Consider the following 23,127-nt stretch of genomic DNA (forward strand, 5'->3'; position numbering starts at 1 on the left):
GTAGAGAAGGGAGGGAATGACCGTGGCTGAGAAGACCTGAAGCTTAGTGCAGAGCGACAGACCAGGTAGCTTCCACATAGCGTTACACAACCGATGAAAAGATATTGCCGCTCGACTGATTCGGAGTGAGACCTCTGCTGTTAAACTGGAGACGGTCATAAGCACACTGCCCAGGTATGGGAAACTCTCCTCTCTCTCCACAACTACCCCATCACCGATTGGGAGTTGTGGGGGTGGAGTGTCCGATGGTACAAAATACCCAGGCAGGAGTTTAGTTTTAGTGGGGCTGATGGCAAGGCCCCATCTCTTAGTGGCACGCTCCAGTCTCAGCAGCAGCGTCTCCAACTCCTCCTCTGAATGAGCAGCTATTACCAAATCATCGGCATACTTAACATGGTTGAGCAACAGGGAGCCATCCCTTGACCGCACCCGGGCATCGATCAGCCTCCCATTATATCTGTACCAAATGGCGATTCCCCCGGTACAGCTATTGAAGGCTTCACGAACTACGTGGTCAAAATAGATGTTAAATGATGTGGGAGCCAGAGGACATCCCTGTCGCACCCCAAGGTGTACAGGGAATGGCTCTGACTCCCGGCCACGTAGTTTTACCCGGGCCCGCTCACCATCATGAAGGTCCTTAATGATCGTGAGCAGAGGGTCAGGGACTCCAAAAGCACGAAGAACAACCCAGAGCCCAGGCCTACTGATGGTATCATATAGGCCTTGACCAGGTCAATAAAGCAGAGATGTACAGCGAGGGAAAAAGTATTTGATCCCCTGCTGATTTTTTACGTTTGCCACAATTAAAATTACAGACTGATCATTTTTTTGTCAGTGGGCAAACGTACAAAATCAGCAGGGGATCAAATACTTTTTTCCCTCACTGTAGGTCTTGTTGGAATTCCCTACACCTCTGCTGTAGCAGACGGACAGAAAATATGGCATCTGTGCAGGACCGCCCTTTCCTGAAACCGCATTGGGACTCCGCAAACCTCTCCTCAGCGTGCCTGGCGATGTTGAATAATCCTTGCCAGGACCTTTCCCGGCACACTGAGGAGTGAGATGACCCTGTAGTTGTTACAGTCTGTGCGGTCCCTTTTCTTAAAGAGGGGGGCCATCAGGGCATCCTTCCAATCCTGCGGGACCCGTCCAGTGGTCCAGACTGTTGTTATGATGTCATATAGGGCAGTCTGTGCACAAACGCCACCCTCCCTCAGCATTTCGCTTGGGAGATCATCTCTGCCCGCTGCCTTTCCTGGTCTCAGACTCCGGATCGCCTTCAGTACTTCCTCAACAAATGGTACTTCAGCCAGCCACTCACAGGGGTTGACTTCTCCAAATATTTGAGGCACCGCAGCCTCAGCAGGGTCATCCTCACTTTGTGCCACGATGTTTTCCTGGCTGAGTGATTTTCCCTCCCCCAGGACCTCACAGAAATGCTCAGCAAATCTGCAAACCTGTTCCTGGGGTCGGAGATTGGATCACCGTTTTTTCCTCTAATGATGGTAAAAGGTGTGGCCTGCAGGTTACTTTTTGATGGAGTTAAATAGAGATTTGTGATCGCAGGCAACTGAGGCAGACTCCATCTCCTCAGCAACCCGCGACCACCCTCCATCCTTGCAGCGCCTCACGGCTCTCCGAACATCCGAGCGAAGGCTGCGGTAAGCCTCCTCATTCTCTGACGTGGGATTCTGTAGCCAATGGCAGTGGGCCTGTCGCTTTTTCTCAACCATCCTGAACACCTCCTCTGTCAGCCAGGGTCTCTGGGGAGGTCTGGACCACGTACCCAAAGCAGCCATTGCAGCTGCATGAGTTACAGTCCTAAACCTCGCCCATTTACCCCCGACATCAGGAGGAGTGGGGGACGATGCCAATCCCAGCCGCAAGCGATGATGAAATTCTCGCTTGCAACTTTCATCAGATAACTGAGACCAGGTCAATTTAGGTTGGAATGGGGTCCTGGGTGTACACCCACCACCGAAGTGGAAGAATGGCAGGCGCATCTTACAGATGACAAGTCGATGGTCAGAGGGCAGATCAGCTCCATGGTAGGTCCTGGTGTCAAGGACATGGGCTTGCATCCGCTGGTCCGTCACTATGTAGTCCAGCAGATGTTCTTGCTTAGACCCGGCATGCATCCATGATGTTGTGTGGATGCGCCGATGCCGGAACAGCGTGTTGGTAATTACAAGCCCATGGGCTGCACACAAATCTAGCAGCCTCCTACCGTTGTTATTGAGCTGATCTGGCCCATGCCCCCCAATCACTCCAGACCAGGTGCCAGCATCATGAACAACTCTGTTATTGAAGTCACCCAACATGATGACTCTATCCCGAGGTGCCACTTTAGCCAGCACCTGTGACAGGTCACAGAAGGCATCTGACTCATCGGCTTTGCCTGCATCCCTCCACGGATGTTTGTCTTCGGTGGGGGCATAAGTAACCACGACCACCACTCCTCGCCTCCGGTTGATGGGAAGGCGAGCCCAAAGTAGCCTGGGGCTTACAGCTTCCCACACCTCACCGCCACGCTCCCACACCCCCTTCATTCTTTTGTTCAAAAGAAGAGCCACACCCTGTTGTTTGGCAGTCTGCTGCCCCGAGTAGAGGACTGTCCACCCCTCATGGTGGCAGGAGCCAGAACCGGTCCACCGGACCTCCTGAATTCCACAGAGATCCAGGCGGTACCGGTCCAGCTCCCAACAGAGGAGTGGCAGCCTCTCCTCCGCAGTGAGTGTTCGAACATTCCACGTGGCCATCCGTAGTGGCTTTTCGTTGTTTCTGGAGGAGTGATAAAGGCACCCATTGGCACATGCGAACAGCACGGTGGCCTAAGTCACCACGTGGTGGTATCGTGCACTCGTTGCTCACTCACGCCGCTGCTAGCTGGGCCTCCACGAGAGAAGACTTGGAAGAGGTGGGCGTACCTACACTTTACCCCACCACAAACCAGAGCTTCCACTCAATTAACAGTATAAATGGCTGGACAGGTTAAAGTGGATAAGAGAAACTCACCCCAATATTTCAACGGCCTGGCCTGGAGATTGACATCTTTCAACAGCATTGGATTTAATTGTAAAGTTCAATTTTCCAAAAACATTCCAACATACACTATCGTTTGGCTCTCTGTGTCATAAAGCGAAGGGCAGAGTTGAAAACTCCGTCCTCTTCATCCGCGTTGGTCCAATTGTAGTTTCTTAAAAAATTACTCACACCGACACGTGGTAACAAACCTGCTTACACTTTATTACTCCTGTTCACGTGCCAGTTGGAGGCACTCCTATATCTATCTTTACTGTCACATACACTTGACTTCTCTCCACTCTCACCTATTCTGCACCTCACCTATCCTGCACTCAGCAACTCTGCACTCAGCGACTCTGCACACAGCAACTCCGCACTCAGCGACTCTGCACACAGCAATTCCGTACTCGGCAACTTTGCACACAGCAACTCCGCACTTGGCAACTTTGCGCACAGCAACTCCGCACTCAGCAATTATTGCACACAGCAACTCCGCACTCAGCAACTCTGCACACAGCAACTCCTCACTCAGCGACTTTGCACACAGCAACTCCGCACTCAGCGGCTCTGCACACAGCCGCTCTTAGAACTCTGCATCTCCACCGCTGCCCTCACCTACATTGCCTCATACCCGCTCACCCGTCTGTCACGGGTGGGGGGTTCAGCCAACACCCGCCCGGCGACGGTGTGAGGGTTGAGGCTTCGTTGACGGCTTGAGCGGCAGCGGCGAGATCTCTTCACTCTTGGTTCCCGGGCAACTCAACTCCGCTCACGCACACTCCCGCTTATATCCCCCTGCTCATTCCGAGTCCTCACGTGCTTCCCCTGAAGCCGCCGCCTGCCCGGAGCCTGGTGTCCTCATTAATCCCTTATCATCACCCCCCATCTCCCGTCACCCCAACACAAACCTCCGGCCTCAACGTTCCCACGTGTTCGACCTCGTTTGCACCCGCTTCTCTGGTGCAAACCTCATGTTGCAACGCGCACACCTGTTTGTCCTCAGTTGCACCCACTTAACTGCGTGCACCGCGTATATCTCTCCTCTACACAATTACTGGACTATATTAATTTTATTCTGGAGAGATCTGCACACATTTCCTCCACGAATTAAGATCCAAACTCTTTCATGACTTCTGGTTCCAAAAGCACTGGATTGTGAATCGGCTTTAAATTTCATCAGACCAAGTAAGTTGTGTATATTTTTTAAAGCTACTTCATACCTTAAAATACATACATTTTACAAGCTGTATGTGGCTTAAATTTGGCCTTCATGGAAATAATGGGGTTTTGATTGAGAATGAATATACAGGGCACCTCACCCCAGAGTTTGCCCAGTATTGACCACATGCTGTGCTGCAGGTGAGCCCCACGCTAGATTTGACAGTGAATTTTGACCCAAATTGGGTAAAAACCATCAATCATTGACAGCCGATAACTGCCATTCAGAGCTACGATAACAAAGAAAACCAGCCATAGCGTGGTCTTGGAAATTAGCGTGGCAAACCTACATCTCCTATGATACCTTTTGATTTGTAGTTTTCAAGTTGTCATTTTATTTGTTGGTAATGGCAAATCCAATTAACTGCAGTAAATGCAGTCGAATGTTCTATAGGAATACAGTCTAAGCTGATAATTGCCCATGAGGAGTTTGCAGAGGTTCCTTTGATCCCAATGTTTAGTCAACCATATTTTTTCAGTCATCCTCGCAGCAGCTTTTTGCTAAACATCGCACACTTTCAGATGCACTTCTGCGGCCGTCTGGAACACTCTTCTGTCCGATATTAGGAAGCCACTGGGGCTATGCATCTTTAAATCTAAATTGACAAATTCATTTCTTTATAACTGCTATTTGTGTTTAGTTTGTTGTCCTTCCTCCACACTTTCGATTAGCACGGTTGGTTACGTACAGTGCGTTAGAAGTTCAACATACATACATCATCATTGTATTGGTTGCCCTACTCTTCACCTCCGTCGATACTACCAACGCTTCTTGATTTCAGAGGCTCTTGGAGTACACTGCCAACTTGCAGCAAGGGTTCTAGGCCCATGATCTCTCCTTGAATGTGAAATAAATTCAACATACGAACATACATATTTCCCACAATGGACTTCAGCCTGGCTTCAATGACATTTAACGTAACGTTTTCTATTTCATAGAGCTCAACAAAACCCTTAAACATTTTACTGCAGTTATGCAATACACTCAAGGGGAAGACATTTTGTATAAAATCCCTGAACATTATTTTGAGCTTTCCTCTCACTTAGGTGTCGGTATAATGCTTAAGTTAAGTGATGGTTAAGGGTAAAAACGAAGCAGGAAATTTACGTAATGTGTTCCATGTGACTGGGCAATAGTATTTTACAGTGGAAATGCTACAGCCACCACTGTACAGCGTGGACTGTAAGTGGACAAGTGCTGAAACCAGATTTTAAGTAAATAAAATGCAATTGTAAGTCTTCTTCTTAACAGCATATACATTTTTTACTTGTGGGTTTTGACATGTCATTTGTTCATTGTTTGAGCGATAATTTGCTCTCCTGTTGCAGGGTGAAATGTAGGTCACATCTTTTACAGGTGGCTCAATACTAAATAAATAAATAACTACCAACTACAGAGTACAGCTGCCACTTTCTGGAGTGTAATTACTAGCATTGTTAAAAACGTGTTTATACGCATAGCCAGCAACTGTATGAGAAAAAAAAACATTTAGCAACTGGTTATTCACATTTTGCCGCACATGTAGAAATGTCTAGAACAATGAACATATAACATGTTAAACTTTTTAACTGAGCAGCGAAAGCTGCTGCCAAATTGGGGTAGTCAGCGACTCTGGACTTTGCAATCCAGAGGTCACGGTTCAATAGCATCTCTTGGCGCAGCCATTGAAACTGGGTGCAAGTTTCTTAAATTTGTACTGCTGCCCAGCAGCAGTACAAACGTGTACACCACATCCGGCAGGATGCATGTGGTGAGGTAAAGTATGGGCCTTCAGTGTTGTTTGTGTGTTCACGTTTCCAATCGGTGCATTTATTACCACAATTCTACTGAAAACTTTCTGGTTCTGATTTTCATAACCGCTAACAGATTATAACAGCGGTCACCGGTTCCTGACTTATGAAAGTGGTTACCGGTTTGGCGTTTGACAATGCGAGTAATCACTGTTCATGCATGCCCCCACACACTTGTGCCATTAGAGTCATACAAATGCATCAGCTATTACATCTGATAGCTTGTTTCACGATGTTCGTTCGACCCCTGTGACAGAAAAAAAACTTTACATTTTTACTGAATGTTATTTTTATGTGAAACAATTAACTTAGGAAACTGTCCAAATATCAACTGCATGTTAGGCTAATGGCCCAATTACTTGAGTGATATATATTCTGCCTGGTAGGATGGTTTAGTTTTATTTGCATGTGTTTGGTGATTTGTTTGCCTTTCTTATACTGTACTTTTCATTACTATCATGTTTTTGTACTCTATGTTGTTGTTAACGTTCTTACCCGCCCCAACTGGACATCTGTGAAAAGGAGTTTCATAGCTCATTGTATTCCTCCAGTCTAAATAAATATATTTTTTCTGATGTATTGCTGAGATGCATTTAACCTTTAAAATTACAATTGTGCCGATATTAACCACACAATGCATATTTGTTCATGCAACCTCATGGGTAACATTCGGGATTTATAATTACCAATAGGAATTTGGCTACCCTACAGCTTGATGCTATTAGACCATCGCCATATATGGTTGCACAATTGACGATAGATGGTTTATGGGTGCAAGGGTCAAGTGTCTCAGATTCTGTACCACTCGCATGAATCATCCTGCGAGAGCAGGACTGTTGTTCACTATCCCGAGTAGGTTGAAATGGCTAGCCGATTCTCTGTACTTTGCCACAACATTACTATCACTTGCCCAAATGTATGAGAAAGGATGCATGTCATATGTATCCTGCCACAAATGAACCACAACTTTCAACATATGAACCACAATACCTTGCTGATGTCGTCAAGGAGTATAAACCAACATGCGAACTTTGGTCATCCTGGCAGCAGCGGATTTTGGCTAACCATCGAATAAAGACGGTCACTGCATCGTGCGCTTTCAGATGCACTTCTGTGGCGGCTTGGAACGCTATTATTTCTGATATTAGAAAGCAACTGGAGCTATGCACTTTGAAATCTATATTGAAAACTAATTTATTTAGAACTGATTTTTGTGCTTAGTTTGTTGTCCTTCCCCCGGACCTCCAATTAGCACAGTTGGATGGGTATGGTGCGAAAGAAGTTCAACAAAGGCTTGTGCTAACACAAACGTGACGTGCACTGGGTTTCCAATTCGAAGTTGAGAAATCAGAATTCACTCCACTTACAATCTCTCTCCTGCTCCTCACCCACTGCCCCATAAATGCATTTGCAGTTAGAAAATAACATTATGAACATATGTTCTGGTATATAATTTTAGTGGTATAATTTTTCACCTGCGCCATTGATTTTTCCACACTACAGAATGTATTAGAAACAAACAAAAACACAAAGTCCCGATTACATTCCTGTGTCATGGCAAAAAACACTGTCTCAACAAGCAAATGCATCACAAGAAGACTATGTAAGACGGATCAATGATATAGCAGATAACTTTACTTTGCAGGTTAATACTGCAAACCCACTGAGAATTGTGCAATACTTCCTGTGGTATTTAGACACTTATCAGCAAGGCATAGTTGCTTATGCAACTGTGTACTTTGGGGGAATGAACCAATAGGACCATAACATAGCTTTAACGTGGAAAGTTTAACACTTCACCCTGTTGCCTCAGCACACTGTTGTAAGATGGAAATAAGGGACTTTGTACACGGACAGCCCTTTTATCAATCCACTGCAGGATGATAACCTCCCAAAAAACGTGCTGGTCGTGGGGGTTGTTTTGACCATACTTCACCACGCTGGTCAGTGGGACCCGGTCAAGTTTGGGGGGCATTGCTGCACTGTCCTTCGGCTGCTCCCAACGTGGCACTGCTCCACAGAAGCCTATGGCGATCTGTTGTGCAAGGTGGTCACCCATCCAATCACAGGGTGCCACGGTGGCGAGATGTTATCTACCTCGCAAGGTATACAGGAGGTCGTGGGTTCGACCCCGACCCTGACGCCTGCTGTATATTTGTAGTTTATGTGTCTCTCCCCGTGGTCGTGTGGATTTTTCTTTTGGTCCTCCGATTTTTCCCTCCACATTTAGAAACATGCGTTTCGAGTTATTTGGCTGCTATGAATTTCCACAAAAGCCACTTCGTTGAGCTATCATTTATGGCCACGTCGCTTCTAAATAAGAGCTATATAGCTCAGCGGGCCTTACCTGGTAAAATAAAAACTTGTTAAGTTTTTACTTTCCAGACTCCAACCCTGCTTAGCTCAAGAAACAAGAGAGAGCTCGAGAGATATCAGGGGACTTGCTCGTGCATGCAGCAGTAACTGCTGCTGGAAAATGCGAGCCGAGCCAGAAATGAGTGGAGACAGCACCACTGAGCAATCCAGCCCCAATAACAGCGGCTCTCTCCTCTCACCGAAGCTACTGGAAAAAAGAGCGTAATAGCTAATAAAAAAATAATAGGTTTTACCCTTTCTGGCAATGAAACAGGTGTTAAGATGTTCAAACACCAAATAGAAACCTTTTCCAAGGAATCAAGTCTGCATTAACCACACGTACTTGTAGTGAACATGCAAACGGACTGTACATGTTCTTTGGTTCTTTCTGTAAAGTCACGTAGATATGAAAATAATAATACAAAAATAGAGTGAATAAAAAATATAATAAGAAACAAAAACACTAATGTGGACTGTAGCCTGGTTAAATTTTGACTTAAAACTTTCGTGACTGCAGGAATTCATATTCTTTGGTTCTTTCGGTAAAGTCATGTCGATAGAAAAAAACAATAAAAAAGTGAATAAAAATTATAGAAATGAAATAAAAAATAATAAAAAACAAAAAAACTCATATAGACCGTAGCCTGGTTCTTAATCGGAGTGATTGTACTGGCAGTCTATAATGTAGACTGGTGCCTGGTTCTTAACCTCGGAGAGCGTACTGGCATTCTATAATGTAGACTGTAACCTGTTTTTAAAGCTTGGTGAGCATATTGGCAGTCTATAATGTAGACTTATTCTTGGTTCTTTCAGTAATTACAAAGTAGATAAATAAAAAATAAAAACCACGACGTTTCGATCACAACAAAAGCAATCGTCTTCAGGAGGAAAGAGGGAGATGGTCACCTAAGGCAACCATTTATAAAGGTTTCAAAAATGGGCGTGGCACAAGAACAAAAGCTCCTGCGGCGCAATGAAGTGGGCGGGGCATATGTGCCCTGGGGTCAGAGAGCACCAATGTGAAGAACGGAACATGCAGTGCCACAAAACGTCTCGGTGTCAGAACGAAGTGGGCTGGGCACATGTGCCTTGGGGCAAGACAACAAGAAAACGACACAAATCAAGTCATGACTTGACCTGTGCAACCCCGACAAGAAAGCATAATTCAAGGCACGACCCAAATTGGTTGATGACATCATTCAAATGACTGCTTAGTTTATAACCATCCTCTCGGTTGAAATTGTGTCTGTGTCTGTATACATGGATGGCTTCAGAAACGAATCTTTGTTGATAGCCAGTGGGCTTGCAAAGTATCACTGTCTTAGAGAAATGAATTTCGTGTGAGCCAGCCGCATTAAAATAATGATCAGCCATGGCAGAAGTATTGGTCCTACCGTGTTTCAAATCTGCCTTATGCTCACGAACACGGTCCGAGACATGTTACTTCGTTTCCCCAATGTAACTGCTGCCGCAGATACAGCTTTGTTTGCAGATGCCGCGATAATGCATGACAGGAATCGTGTCCTTCACAGATGGGTTTAGATCACAAATTTTATGTACTGTGTTAAATTGGACCTGGATCTTGTGTTTGTTCATGATTTTGGAAATATTTTTGGTTACGCCTGTTATGTATGGCAAAGTGATGGTTTTGATTGGATCCTCAGATGGTTCCTTCCTCATGGTTGGGGTGATGGCTTTGCGGATTGTGTAGTCAGAATATCCATTCGCCTTAAGAGATTGGTGTACGTGTTTGAGTTCACCAGTGAGGTGTTCATGGTCAGAGATACATTGAGCTCTATAGGAGAGCGTTTTGATGAGGGAATTCTTCTGGGATGGATGGTGGTGGGAATCAGGTTTTAAGTAGGCATCAGTATGGGTTACTGTCCTGAAGACAGAATGGCTCATTGAGCCATCTGGTCTCTTTTTGATTAGGACATCCAAGAAAGGTAGCATGCCATCCTCTTCTACCTCCATGGTGAATTTGATGGCTTGGTATATGGAATTGATGTGGTTGAGGAATTGGTTACACAGCCGGTCGGCCATGTGGCCAGATGACAAACGTGTCATCCACGTACCTCTCCACGAGGACGGGCCCAAAGTGGATGCCTGGATGGCGTCAGTCTCAAAATTTTCCATGAAAATGTTGTCCACAACCGGAGATAAGGGAGAACTCATTGAGGTACCCTCAGTTTGTTTGTAAAATGTTCCATTCCAATTGAAGTATGTATTAGTGAGGCAGTCTCTCACCAGGGCCGATACATCAGCATTCAATCCTTGTTAGACCAAATCTTCAATGATTGCAATGGCATCGGACACAGGAACTTTGGTGAACAAAAAAACTACATGAAAACTACCGAACAAATCACCTGGGGACAGTGAGATGTCCTTAATTGACAATATCAGGTGAGCTGAGTTAAGTACAGAAGAGGTGGTCTTACCAGTGAACGGCTGAAAAGTCTCAGACAGATATGGGCCAATTCTAGATTTGAAGCTTTCGTGACTGCAAGGATCCATACTCTTTGGTTCTATTCGGTAAAGTCACGTAGGTAAAAAATAAAACAACAAAAATTACGACGTTTCGGCCACAACACAAGCGGCCTTCATCAGGTGAAGGGACCAGAATGTCTCGAGGACAGCACTGGAGCTTGGCTGTGTTTCACTCCAGCGCTGTCCTCGAGACAGTCTGGTCCCATCACCTGATGAAGGCCGCTTGTGTTGTGGCCGAAACGTCGTGATTTTTGTTGTTTTATTTTTTACCTGCGTGACTTTACCGAATAAAACCAAAGATATGGGCCAGTTTGTAGGTGGGTGAGCCAATGGTGGAGAAGATGGGACAAAAGGGTGTACCTTCTTTATGGATATTTGGGAAGCCATATAATCTGGGTGGTCTAGCAGCAGAAGGTTTTCAGGAAAACCCGTTTGGTCTGTTCAATTAATGAAGCTGAGTTTTAACACGTAGGCTTTCCCATCACCTGATGAAGGCCGCTTGTGTTGTGGCCGAAACGTCGTGATTTTTGTTGTTTTATTTTTTACCTGCGTGACTTTACCGAATAAAACCAAAGATATGGGCCAGTTTGTAGGTGGGTGAGCCAATGGTGGAGAAGATGGGACAAAAGGGTGTACCTTCTTTATGGATATTTGGGAAGCCATATAATCTGGGTGGTCTAGCAGCAGAAGGTTTTCAGGAAAACCCGTTTGGTCTGTTCAATTAATGAAGCTGAGTTTTAACACGTAGGCTTTCGCAACCAATATCATCCATAAGAGGTTTTTGGGTTAGATCACGTAAATATGTGTCGTTAAAACCCGTCACCACCTGACACAGCCAAATAGTAAGGGTTGTCACGTAAACAGAACATGCCAATTCATCACTAGTGCAGCACACCAGTGTGTTGGAGAGCCAAGCCACAACATTTACAAACTGAGTACGACATTTCACCCATAATTACAACTAACTTCATGAAGATAGCTGTAACGACACATTTATATATTTATGCAATCTAACCCAAAAACCTCGATTATGAATAATGAAGCTGAATCAGTGATGATACTATTCGTTTTTGTAACAAGGCTATTGGTGGGATCTCCTTTAGATGTTTGTGTAGCTACCATCATTAAGTAGGTCCTGAATTTTGTTATTGTACACGTTTTTGTCCATGATGACTGTGGCATTGCCCTTGTCGGCTGAGAGGATGACGATATCATCCCTCTTTTTCAATTGAGATAACTCAAAACGCTCATCCTTACTGATGTTGCTGGCTGGTATCTTAGCACTTGAGGGTTGCAGCGATTTCAGATCTTGTCATGTCTGCAACAATGTGTCCCAAACCCTTCAGAGCTACATCGACCTGGGCAATAATGTCATCCACTGGTATGTGTTTGGGGGTGACTGTGAAGTTCAACCCTTTAGTCAAAACCGACTTTAGACCATCGGAACTGGGCTATTACTCAGATTAATAACAACCTTGTCAACATCTCACTTTTTAATGTGTGGATCTAGATTATTCTTGGAAAGGAGGTTGAATTTGGAAATCAGGTTATCTTTACATTTAGCCGACATTGTAGCGGCTGATGAAGCAGTCATGTTATCTACATGTTCCCAATCAGATGTAGACATAATTTCTATCATTAAGTGTAATTTCAAGAGTTTCTTGTCTACATGATCTAGTTCAGTACGGAGCAGTCTAATTCTATCTGAGATCAGGGCCAAGCTAGCCCTAAACAAAATTCGTTTGGCAATGGAAGATGTGACAGCAGCAGAAGTCAGTGTAAATGAGATCAGTATTACCTTAGAGTTGCGGCATCTCTTCAGAAATGTGAATGACTCAATCAGATGAGCTTTCTTGTCTCGGAGTTTGTTAAAAGATCTTATGGTTATGTGGAAACCCTCCCCGTAGAGGCGGTTAAATTTTGACTTAAAACTTTGGTGACTGCAGGAATTCATATTCTTTGGTTCTTTCGGCAAGAGGTACGTGGATGACACATATCTCTTACTAAAAGAGGTACGTGGATGACACGTTTGCCATCTGCCCACATGGCCGACCGGCTCTGAACGAATTCCTCAACCACATCAATTCCATACACCCAGCCATCAAATTCACCATGGAGGTAAGAGAGGATGGCATGCTACCTTTCTTGGATATCCTAATCAAAAAGAGACCAGATGGCTCAATGAGCCATTCTGTCTACAGGAAAGTAACCCATACTGACGCAGACCTAGAACCTGATTCCCACCACCATCCATCCCAGAAGAATTCCCCCATCAAAACGCTACACCATAGAGCTCAATGTATCTCCGACCATGAACACCTAACCAGTGAACTCAAACAAGTACACTAAGCTTTCAAGGCGAATGGATAGTCTGACTACACAATCCACAAAGCCATCACCCCAACCGTGAGGAATGAGCCATCTGAGGATCCAATCAAAACCATCACCTTGCCATACATAGCAGGGGAACCAAAAATATTTCCCAAATCATGAACAAACACAAGATCCAGGTCCGATTTCACACAGTACATAAAATTCATGATCTGATCCCATCTGTAAAGGACAAGATTCCTGACATGAAATATCCTGGCATTTACAAACTAAGCTGTATCTGCATCAGCAGTTACATTGGGGAAACTCAACGACATGTCTTTGACCATGTTCATGAGCATGAGGCAGATTTGAAACACGGTAGGACCAATACTTCTGCCGTGGCTGATCATTACTTTAATGCGGCAGGCTCACACAAAATTGATTTCTCTAAGACGATGGTACTGTGCAAGCCTACTGGCTATCAACAAAGATTAGTTAATGAAGCCATCCATATATACACACAGATACAATTTCAACCGAGAGCATGGTTTTAAACTTAGCAATCATTGGAAAGATGTCATCAACCACTTTGGGCCATGACTTGATTTGGGTTTTCTTGTCAACCTCCACCGTCAGCAATGTGGGTATGTGGAGCGAGGTGCAATGATTGCCTGGCGGTCCTTTGATTGGTGTAGTTGCTTATTTTCTCCTACATTAACATTAGCTGCCCCGTCCATGCTGCTGACACACTTGGACTACGCCCATCTCTAAACCTTTATAAAGTTTGCCTTTAGAGGCTAACCCCCCTATTCCTGATGACGACCGCTTGTGTTGCGATCGAAACGTCATGGTTTTTCTCTATATTTTTTATTAACCAGGCTACAGTCTATATTAGAAACTTCCAGTATGCTCACGGAGGTTAAGAATCAGGCTACAGTCTACATTATAGACTGCCAATACACTCACCAAACTTAATAACCAGGCTACAGTCTACATAATAGATTGCCAGTAAACTCACTCCGATTAAGAACCAGGTTATAGTCTACATTAGTGTTTTTTGTTTTTTATTAGTTTATTTTTTTATTTTTTTATTCACTATTTTTTAATTATTATTTTTCTATCTACGTGACTTTGCCGAAAGAACCAAAGAATATTAATTCCTGCAGTACGAAAGTGTAGTGATTGTGATTGTCACTGTGTGGTGTCAGGGTTATGAAGCCACGGCAGATAATGTGTTGGCATTGTGGAGCCCGCTTACTGGGCGTCGTACCAGCCCCTAGCGGGGCTTGGGTGAGCGCTAGTCAGCGCGGAGACACCACATACAGTGTGCAGTGTGGGCTTCCTGTGAGGGAGCGAGAGGGAGTGTCAGCCAGCCAGGGTTACGTTGGGGCATGAAACGCTGGTTGACCTACCGACACATGACCGGATGATATTGAAGGGGGGCCACCGGTGGACGGGGGCCGCTGGGCGGTCATTTTGTATAAAAGGGCTCTCGGGGAGCCTTCGCGAAAGAGCTCAAGACATCTAGAAGGTGGGCAGGGTGAGGGGCCGAGCCAGCCCCAGCCCAGGCCGATATAACGGGGGCCCCATGAGGGGCTCGGGGTTCTTCGTGTTGCTGGTGATCCACATCGGGTAAAATAAGCCTCTAGCCACGTGATCTGGGACCAAGCTTGTGGTCCGGGCCGGGATACCGAACCGTGTCTAGTTCTGCTAGATGGGCATTCAACACCCAAGTGTAGGTTGTGTTATGTTATGTTGACTTATTGAATAAAGTGTTGCTCCCAAGACGTCTGCAACTCACTTGGACTCACTACAACTGATGTCGGAAGTGGCCAACTTGCTAAACTGTAGCTAGCGGTAGACAAGTCATGTCTACACGTCGCACAGCTCATGTACGGGCGTCGGACGACGAAGACGACGAGGAGCTGATTCCGCCCACGGCCGCCGAGGATGGAGCAAAGGCGCTGCCGGCAGAGCAGAGTGGAGTCGGGGCGCGCGGCGCCTCGCCTTCGTCAGAGGAGCTTGTCAGGGACATGCACAGCCGTCTCCAAGCGGCGTCCTCGATCCTCATTGAGATGCGGTCCCTGCCCTCGACGGCGGAGGGAGCGGCAGAGTTGTCCGGACGGGGCGACTCAGCCGCCATTTCACAGAAGGCGGGAACGGAATCGCCGCTGCCCGCACTTGCGGGTGCCATTTTGCCGCCGGCAGGGAGCGCTGAGCCTGCAAAGCTTGAAGCGGGGACGTCCTCGTCGATTAACGTCCAGTCGCTTCGCCGTCGACTGCCCTTCATTAAATAATTTGTTGCCACCAGCGCCGATTGGATGGCGTTTAAGCGGCGATTTCTCACCAATGCCAACTTGGCGGGATGATCGGAGGCGGACGCGCTAAAAGCGCTGCCCTCCGCCCTCGACGATGATGCTTTGGCGGCGTTCCTCGCCATTCCGCTGTCTGATTTGTCGTGGGGTTCGCATCGATAGCAAAACCTCTCCACGCCTTGACAGTTAAGAGACAAAAATTTCATTGGGGGGAGGAGGAAGCTGCGTTCCGCTCTATTCGTAACGCCCCTCCCCTGCGTTATCCCGACGTTTTGGACACGGACGCCAGTAATACTGGCATTGGTGCGGTGTAATCCCAAGTCATTAATGGCGTGGAGCACATGGTCGCGTATGGCAGCAGGGTGCTGTCTCCGGCCGAGCAGCAGTACTGCGTAACGCGCCGGGAGCTATTGGCCATTGTCGTTTTTGTGCAACAATATCGGCCGTACTTGTACGGGCGACATTTCGAGGTGCGCTCCGATCACGTGGCGCTCCAGTACGCGCTGCGTGTGGATCAGCCTTCCGGTCAATTGTCACGCTGGCTCGAAATCCTGCAAGATTTTTCATTCAATGTCATATATCGTAAGGGTTCTCGCCATATGAACGCTGATGCCCTATCGCGATTGCCAGCGGGCGGGGAATGTGCTTGTTTTTCGGGTTCGGGTCTTTGTCGATTGGCCGGCTTGACCTCCCCCTCCCCTCTCGTTGCATCTGCCGCGGACACGATGGCAGGGACTGGTGACATCTCTGCTGCACGGGATGCGATTTTGGGGTTGGACTACGAGGTGTAGGGACGCCGGCAGGTGGAGGACGCGTCCCTCCTTAAGTTGCGCCGGCATGTCAAGGAAACCGCCGATGACACGGCTCCGTGGGGTGTCGCCTCGTTCGTCCTGCGGGGTGGCTTGCTCATGTACTGGGACGGAGGATTGCGCCGTTATGCTATTGTTGTCCCTACCGCACTGTGGCGAGGTTCATATTCTTACTGCAGTCACGAAAGCTTTAAATCAAAATTTGTGGCGAGGTTGTTTGGGCTGTGCATAAACCGTTGTTGCGCCTCGAAGTGCAAAAGACGCTGGCCGCTCTTAAATTGGATTTTTATTGGCCGGCCATGGCCTCCGACGTCGAGGATCTGCTTAAGGGCTGCGTGCAATGTGCTCATCCAAGCTGCTGCATGAGGTGTGCGATTTGCTGGGGACGAAAAAGGTATGCACGTTGCCGTACCATCTGCAAAAGTATGGCATGGTCGAACGCCTACACCGGACTGTGACCTCCATGTTGAGTCACTTGGTCAGCATGTCACAGGTCGATTGGGATTTGCATATTCCTGCGGTTCTTGCCACTTATAGGATGGCCCCTCATGCGTCCACCGGCTACTCTCCCTTCTTTTTTATGTATGGGAGGGAGTATGATCCTCCCATCGATATGCAGTTACAAGCCGCGCCCACTCCGAAGGTGTCCAAAATACCCGATTCAATTCGGTTCACGCCTGCCAAACTTTCCAAGGCGCGGGAAGCTGCCAATGTTAACTCTCGGGCCAAATAGTTGGCAAACGAGAGGCTCAAAGGCGCCCGTGTTTCCCTGTGTGATTGGTCACCGGGGGACAGGGCCTAGTTGCATTGTCCGCAGGTGCCAGTGGCCACATCTCAAAAATTGCTGCAACCATGGAGGGGGCCGGTTGAGGTGGTACGAGTCGTGCGGCCGCAGTGTGTCCAGATTCGGTTCAGTAAGCGGAGCTGGTTTGTAGACCCCTCTTGTCTGAAGCCGTTTATCGAGCCGTGTGAGTTTGTTTCATCTCTATATCGCAGGGACTGAGTGTCGGGCGTTGTTACACGTTGTGGGTGGGAGATGTTGATTGCAGGTATCTTGTACGACGCGATTGTTGGGTTGTTCATTTTTTCTTTTCTCTCTCCGTGTATATATTGTACAGTTGGGTTTGGGTAATTGATTGCGTTGTTCTGTTGTTGGAGCACACTTGTTTGTTCTGTATAATTGTACGTCGGTTGCTTACTTGCAGGGGGGTTGGCAGCCGAGACGGCTGGAAGCTACGGCGGGAAGGGTGATGTAGTGACTGTGATTGTCACTGTGGTGCCGGGCTTACGATGTCACGGCAAAGTATGTGTTGGCATTATGTGTAGCCCGCTTACTGGGCGTAGTACCAGCCCTAGCGGGGCTTGGGTGAGCGCTGGTCAACACGGAGTCACCACGTACGGTGTGCGGTGCGGGCTCGCGGTGAGGGAGCGAGAGGGAGTGTCAGCCAGCCAGGGTTACGTTGGGGCATGATACTCTGGTTGACCTGCCGATACGTGACCGGATGTTATTGGAGGGGGGCCACCGGTGGACGGGGGCCACTGGGCGGTCACGTGGTATAAAAGAGCTCTCGGGGAGCCTTCGGGAAAGAGCTCGAGACATCTAGAAGGTGGGCGGGGTCAGGGGCGGAGCCAGCCCCAGCCCAGGCCGATATAAAGTGGGCCCAGCGAGGGGCTCGGGGTTCTTGTTGCTGGTGATGAAGATTCACGTTGGGTAAAAGAAGCCTCTAACCACGCGGTCCGGGACCCAGCTTGTGGTCCAGGTCGGGATAGCGAACCGTGTATAGTTCTACCGTAGCAAAGCTAGAAGAGTATTCAACACCCAAGTGTAGGTTATGTTATGTTGACTTATTGAATAAATTGTGTTGCTCCCAAGACAACGTCTGCGACTCAGTTGGACTCACTACAAAAGTTAAGTCAAAATTAAACTGTACATGCTCTGATATATGCATTGTCTATTAAACTAATTGGCCTACACCAGAGACAGCCTTCTTCCGGGTCTAGTCTCACCAGTGTCAGACCAGAGAACGCGAAAAGGCGAACAGTAAAAACCACAAGTATGTGTGGTTAATGCAGACTTGATTCCTTGCAAAAGGTTTATAATTGGCGTTTGAACATCTTAACACCTGTTATATTGCCAGAAAGGGTAGAACCTTTCTCGGAAAAAAATATTCCTATTTTTTCATACTTAATACTGGCAAAAAGGTCCCATTTTTGAGCTTCATAGCTCATCGGATTTCATCCGGCTAACTAAAGATTTCGATTCCGAGTGACGGCGGCAGCTCGGGTGAGCCGGCTCTTAACAATGTTGGGCCCGAGCAGAACCACGGCTGAGCCGCTCCAATTATCTGTGAAAACAACGGAGCGGCTCGAGCCCAAAGCCTCCACCCTCCGTGTCTCCTCCTTTCTGCGTCCTCACGGGCGAGGCGAGCCGAGCCACTCTCCACACTGCACGGTGCTCACCGTACGCAGCTGCAGCAGCAGCAAGGTGCAGGCAACGCTCACGGAGCAACGGCGGCACCCCCCAACACAGCAACGGCCGGCGGTCGCCACTAAGTGGCGATGATGTCACGACGGCACTTGTGCCGGGCTTGGTACACTTTGAGGCACGTGAAGCGTCGAAGGCCCACTGCTAGCAGGTCACGGAACAGACCCTGCTGGTTCCATGGGTTTGCCTGAGATGGCCTACAGATGCACCAACTGCAATTCCCCACAGTGCCAACTAATCTGCGTTTTATCCGCCCCGCGCTCTGCTCGTTGTTGTGAGCGTCCTCCACAGATGCCGATCTTGACACTGCTGGTACAGTACCGGTCATCAGCTCCGCATCCTCCTGTAACCAACATCGGTCCATCTCTTCTGGAGCGCGCGCCGCGCCCGTTTCGCCCCATCCACACACAAACACGCGGCTCCACACACAACAACAACCGCCATTCGCCACGAAGTGGCGGTGACATCACCACGGCGCTTGTGCCAGGCTATGTGCACGCAAACTCCACACACACGCGCAAACTCCACGCATGCCATCAACTCTACACACCCAACTCCACACGCAAACAACTCCCCTCAGGATCGTCACTCACAGGGACGAGGCTGTCACCTGCACCTCGCAGTCGCTGCTCGAAGCGAAATAAAATCTCGGGGTGACGTCACGAGTAAGGAGGCTTACATGACGTCACGCGAGGACGGCGCGAGCACCGCGAACTCGCACGGTGACGTCATAACGCAGAAGGCGCGCGGGTGACGTCAAAATGCATCAGCAAGGACCGCGGGAACGTCAGAACACAACAGCAGGCGCGCGGAAGACGTCACAAAGCAGCAGTAGGCGCGCGCGAAATTAACGGCAGTTGCTAAAATACTACAGCGGATAAACACATTTTTTTATACAATAAAATGTGTGGCGCTGCTAACTCGCGGTCAAACCCCACGAACATGACCCGTGAGACGTCGTCCCACCTGTGGACGCCACGGTGGCTAGGAGATGTTAACTACCTCGCCTGTTGTGCAAGGACTTCGTGTTTGTATTATTTGTTATTGTTGTTGTAACGTTCTTACCCCGTGCCCCTACTGAACATCTGTGAAAAATAGCCTCAAAGCTCATCAGATTCCTCTAGTATAAATACATATTCTGATTCTGTATAATTGGAGTTTGCGTGTCTCTCTCTCCCTGAGGTTGCATGGATTTTTCTCCGTGTCCTCTGGGTTTCCCCTCCACATTTAGAATCCCCTAGGTCGACTCAGCCTCAAATGAGTACCTGGTGCAGTGTGTTAACATCGCCACTGGGGAGACAAAGGTGGTCGGGCGTGGTGCTGGCCACCACTACAGTCTGTTAAGGCTATACGGGGGATCTTTGTGTGTGCACACCGGGTGAAGCCTATTTACTCACTCTTGTAAAATCCCAACCTAAATCTCCAGGCAATGTTTTAAAGTCGTCAATGCAAGCAAAGCCCCTGCTAGCGAGGCTTAGCCCGGTCTACGGCACTGACACGGACACCTCTGCATTTGATGAATGTTTTTTTTTTATCAAGGTTGCCCGAGCACAGGCCCAAAGGCCCAACCGTCAACCGGCCAGTAATAAAAACAAACCGGCGCCATCACAATTGTAAGGGATAAGAGTGAACGCGTTTCTTGAAGCGAGCTGTTATTGAGAGCTTGGGGAAAAATGGAACGTCAAGGTAGACGAGTGTGAGGGAGGAAGCAGAAAGAGAGTTGCTGTCGTCACCTGCAATGTGGCAAGCAAACACGGTGTGAATGAGATGACATCGGTCAGTCTCGTAGACCCCAGTGCTCAGCTTCAGCGGAGAAATCAATGAGTGGAGTTTGCAGGAACAAGGCATCAATATGACAGGGTAAGGCAAATAATGTAGACACACTCTGCTGTTCGAATGGCATAGGTCATTCTAACGCCACGTTGTCGCATGCAGATTGCATGGAAAAACCCATCTCGTTAAACAGTGAGGGTTAGGACTGGGAAAACCCACATACACTGTGAGAGGTGCAGACATGTGGGAGGCTGCGTGCAGCTTTTGCAGTTCCGTGCGACTGCCCGTGCGGTACCGCAACAAGACAGGCCATGGCAATGCGAGCGAAGTCTGCTTGCAGGCCTCGGCTTCCCCCCGTGGAGAGACAACAGTCATCCAAGATCGGCAGCAATTACGCACGCGCGGCGACATAAAACACAGACAACGGAAAGACGTTCCCATCGTTTTTTTCATGCTATTAATTACATTTGTTTACCCGGGAAAGCCTCGCCGAGTCTCCACTCTTCTTCAGAAGGCTCCTGCCGAGGTTTCGCAGTAAAGGTGGGGGGGGGGGGGTGATGATTGCTGCGCTTCCCAATTAATGTCCGGGGAATAATATGGAACATTTGGATCACGTAAAGCAGACGTCGCGTAACAATGTCATGGCTATTCCACCCGCAGCATCATCCAAGGCGGCACTGCCACATTCGACAAGCGGTGGTGAAGACGCCACCGTTGGGCTGGGCCACCGCCCAAATGAACCCAACGAACCGCAACCTGTGTGTGGATAAAGACGTAAAACCGGGATGTAGTGGAAGCTCGTGGAGGCTGGGTGCCGAGTGTGCAATCCCATAACTGTGTGGTGCCACCGCGGCGGGGCAGCTCCGTCGGGGACCGTACCCACCGCCGTGACACTACCACCGGGGGGTGACAACGCCGACGCGGCGCGCCTCGCCGCAATCGAAGAAGAACCCAGTCCCACATGTAACAAAACTAGACGTTAACAAAATCGTCATTAATCAGAGTAGCACCCCGATTTCGGACAATCTGAAAACAGTACTGACTAGAGGGCTAAATTTTGCTATCACCCCGAAACATATTCCTGTAGATGATATCATCTCTCAGGTCGATGTGGCCCTTAAAGGCATAGGACACATCCAAGCAGACGTTGCGAGAGCTGAAATAACCACTATTCTTAAGAATGCTAAGAAACCCATTAGCAACATCAGCAAAAATGAATGCTCTGAACTCGGGAATTTAAAAAAACAGAAGTGATATAGTCATCCTCTCAGCCGACAAAGGCAACGCGACTGTAATTATGGATAAAGATTCGTACAACAACAAAATCCAGAACCTACTCAACGATGGAAGTTACTCAAAAATTAAAAATAACCCTACTAATAGCCTAACTATGAAAACCAACAAGATCATCACAAGTTCGACCTCCCTAATCTAACCAACTAAACGTCCCTCCTTAAAAACCTTCTGCTGCAAGACCCCCTAGATTCTATGGTCTCCCCAAGATTCATAAAGAAGGCACTCCACTGCGACCCATCGTATCCACGATCAACTCCCCTACCTATAAGCTAGCACGTTTTCTGTCAGATACCTTGCTACTTTTCACTGGCAAGACCTCCTCAGCAGTACTTAACTCAGCTCATTTGGTCTCTATGGTCAAAGACGTTGTACTGTCCCCTGACGATATCCTTGTCAGCTTCGATGTGGTCTCCCTGTTCACCAAGGTCCCGGTACCTGATACCATTGAAATAATTGAAAATTTGGTAGAACATGGACTAGACCCCGATACACCTGTGCTGATTAGACACTGCCTCACCAATACCTACTTTACTTGGAATGGCACCTTCTACAAACAAAATGAGGGTACCCCCATGGGTTCTCCCTTATCACCAGTGATAGCCAATGTTTTCATGGAGAAATTTGAATCAGAGGCCATCCAGACATCCACCCTCAGACCTTCCCTGTGGAAGAGATATGTGGATGATACTTTCGTCATTTGGCCACATGGCCTCCCAGCTTTGAACCTTTTCCTCTACCACATCAATTCTAGACATCCCGCCATCAAATTCACCATGGAAGTGGAGAAAGATGGCAAGCTACCTTTCTTGGATGTTCTGTTTAAGAGGAGACCTGATGGCTCACTGGGGAATTCTGTCTACAGGAAACCCACCCACACAGATTCCTACTTGAAACCTGATTCCCACCACCACCCAGCTCAAAAGAGAGGAGACCTGATGGCTCACTGGGGCATTCTGTCTACAGGAAACCCACCCACACAGATTCCTACTTGAAACCTGATTCCCACCACCACCCAGCTCAAAATAATTATCTCATCAAAACGTTATACCACAGGGCACATTGCATTTCGGACCAACACCACCTGACCAGTGAATTAAAACATGTACACCTGGCCCTCAAGAGAAACGGATACTCTGACCGTACCATCCGCCAAGCTGTTTCTCCCTCCATACAGAAACAACCACTTGATACTCCGGTCAAAACCATCACACTACCATATATAGCAGGCGTTACTAAAAAGATCTCCAAAATTATAAAC

At 47.7% G+C, this 23,127-nt stretch overlaps 1 protein-coding gene across 3 annotated transcripts in view; it reads right to left on the reverse strand.

The window, feature by feature from the left end:
• Positions 1 to 23,127, reverse strand: part of DHRS1 (dehydrogenase/reductase 1) — a 114,691-nt gene that overhangs the window by 20,558 nt on the left and 71,006 nt on the right. The window contains exon 1 of one of the 3 annotated variants that reach the window (XM_032957488.2): positions 19,394 to 19,520. The exons of the other annotated variants lie outside the window; for them this stretch is intronic. The gene's annotated coding sequence lies outside the window, so the exon portion shown is untranslated. Of the gene's footprint in view, positions 1 to 19,393; positions 19,521 to 23,127 lie in introns of those variants that run through there. 3 annotated transcript variants of the gene reach the window in all.

This window comes from Petromyzon marinus, chromosome 20, assembly GCF_048934315.1.
Source record: "Petromyzon marinus isolate PM22_M1 ecotype Great Lakes invasive population chromosome 20, UKy_Petmar_22M1.pri1.0, whole genome shotgun sequence".
Taxonomy (NCBI): Eukaryota; Metazoa; Chordata; class Hyperoartia; order Petromyzontiformes; family Petromyzontidae; genus Petromyzon; species Petromyzon marinus.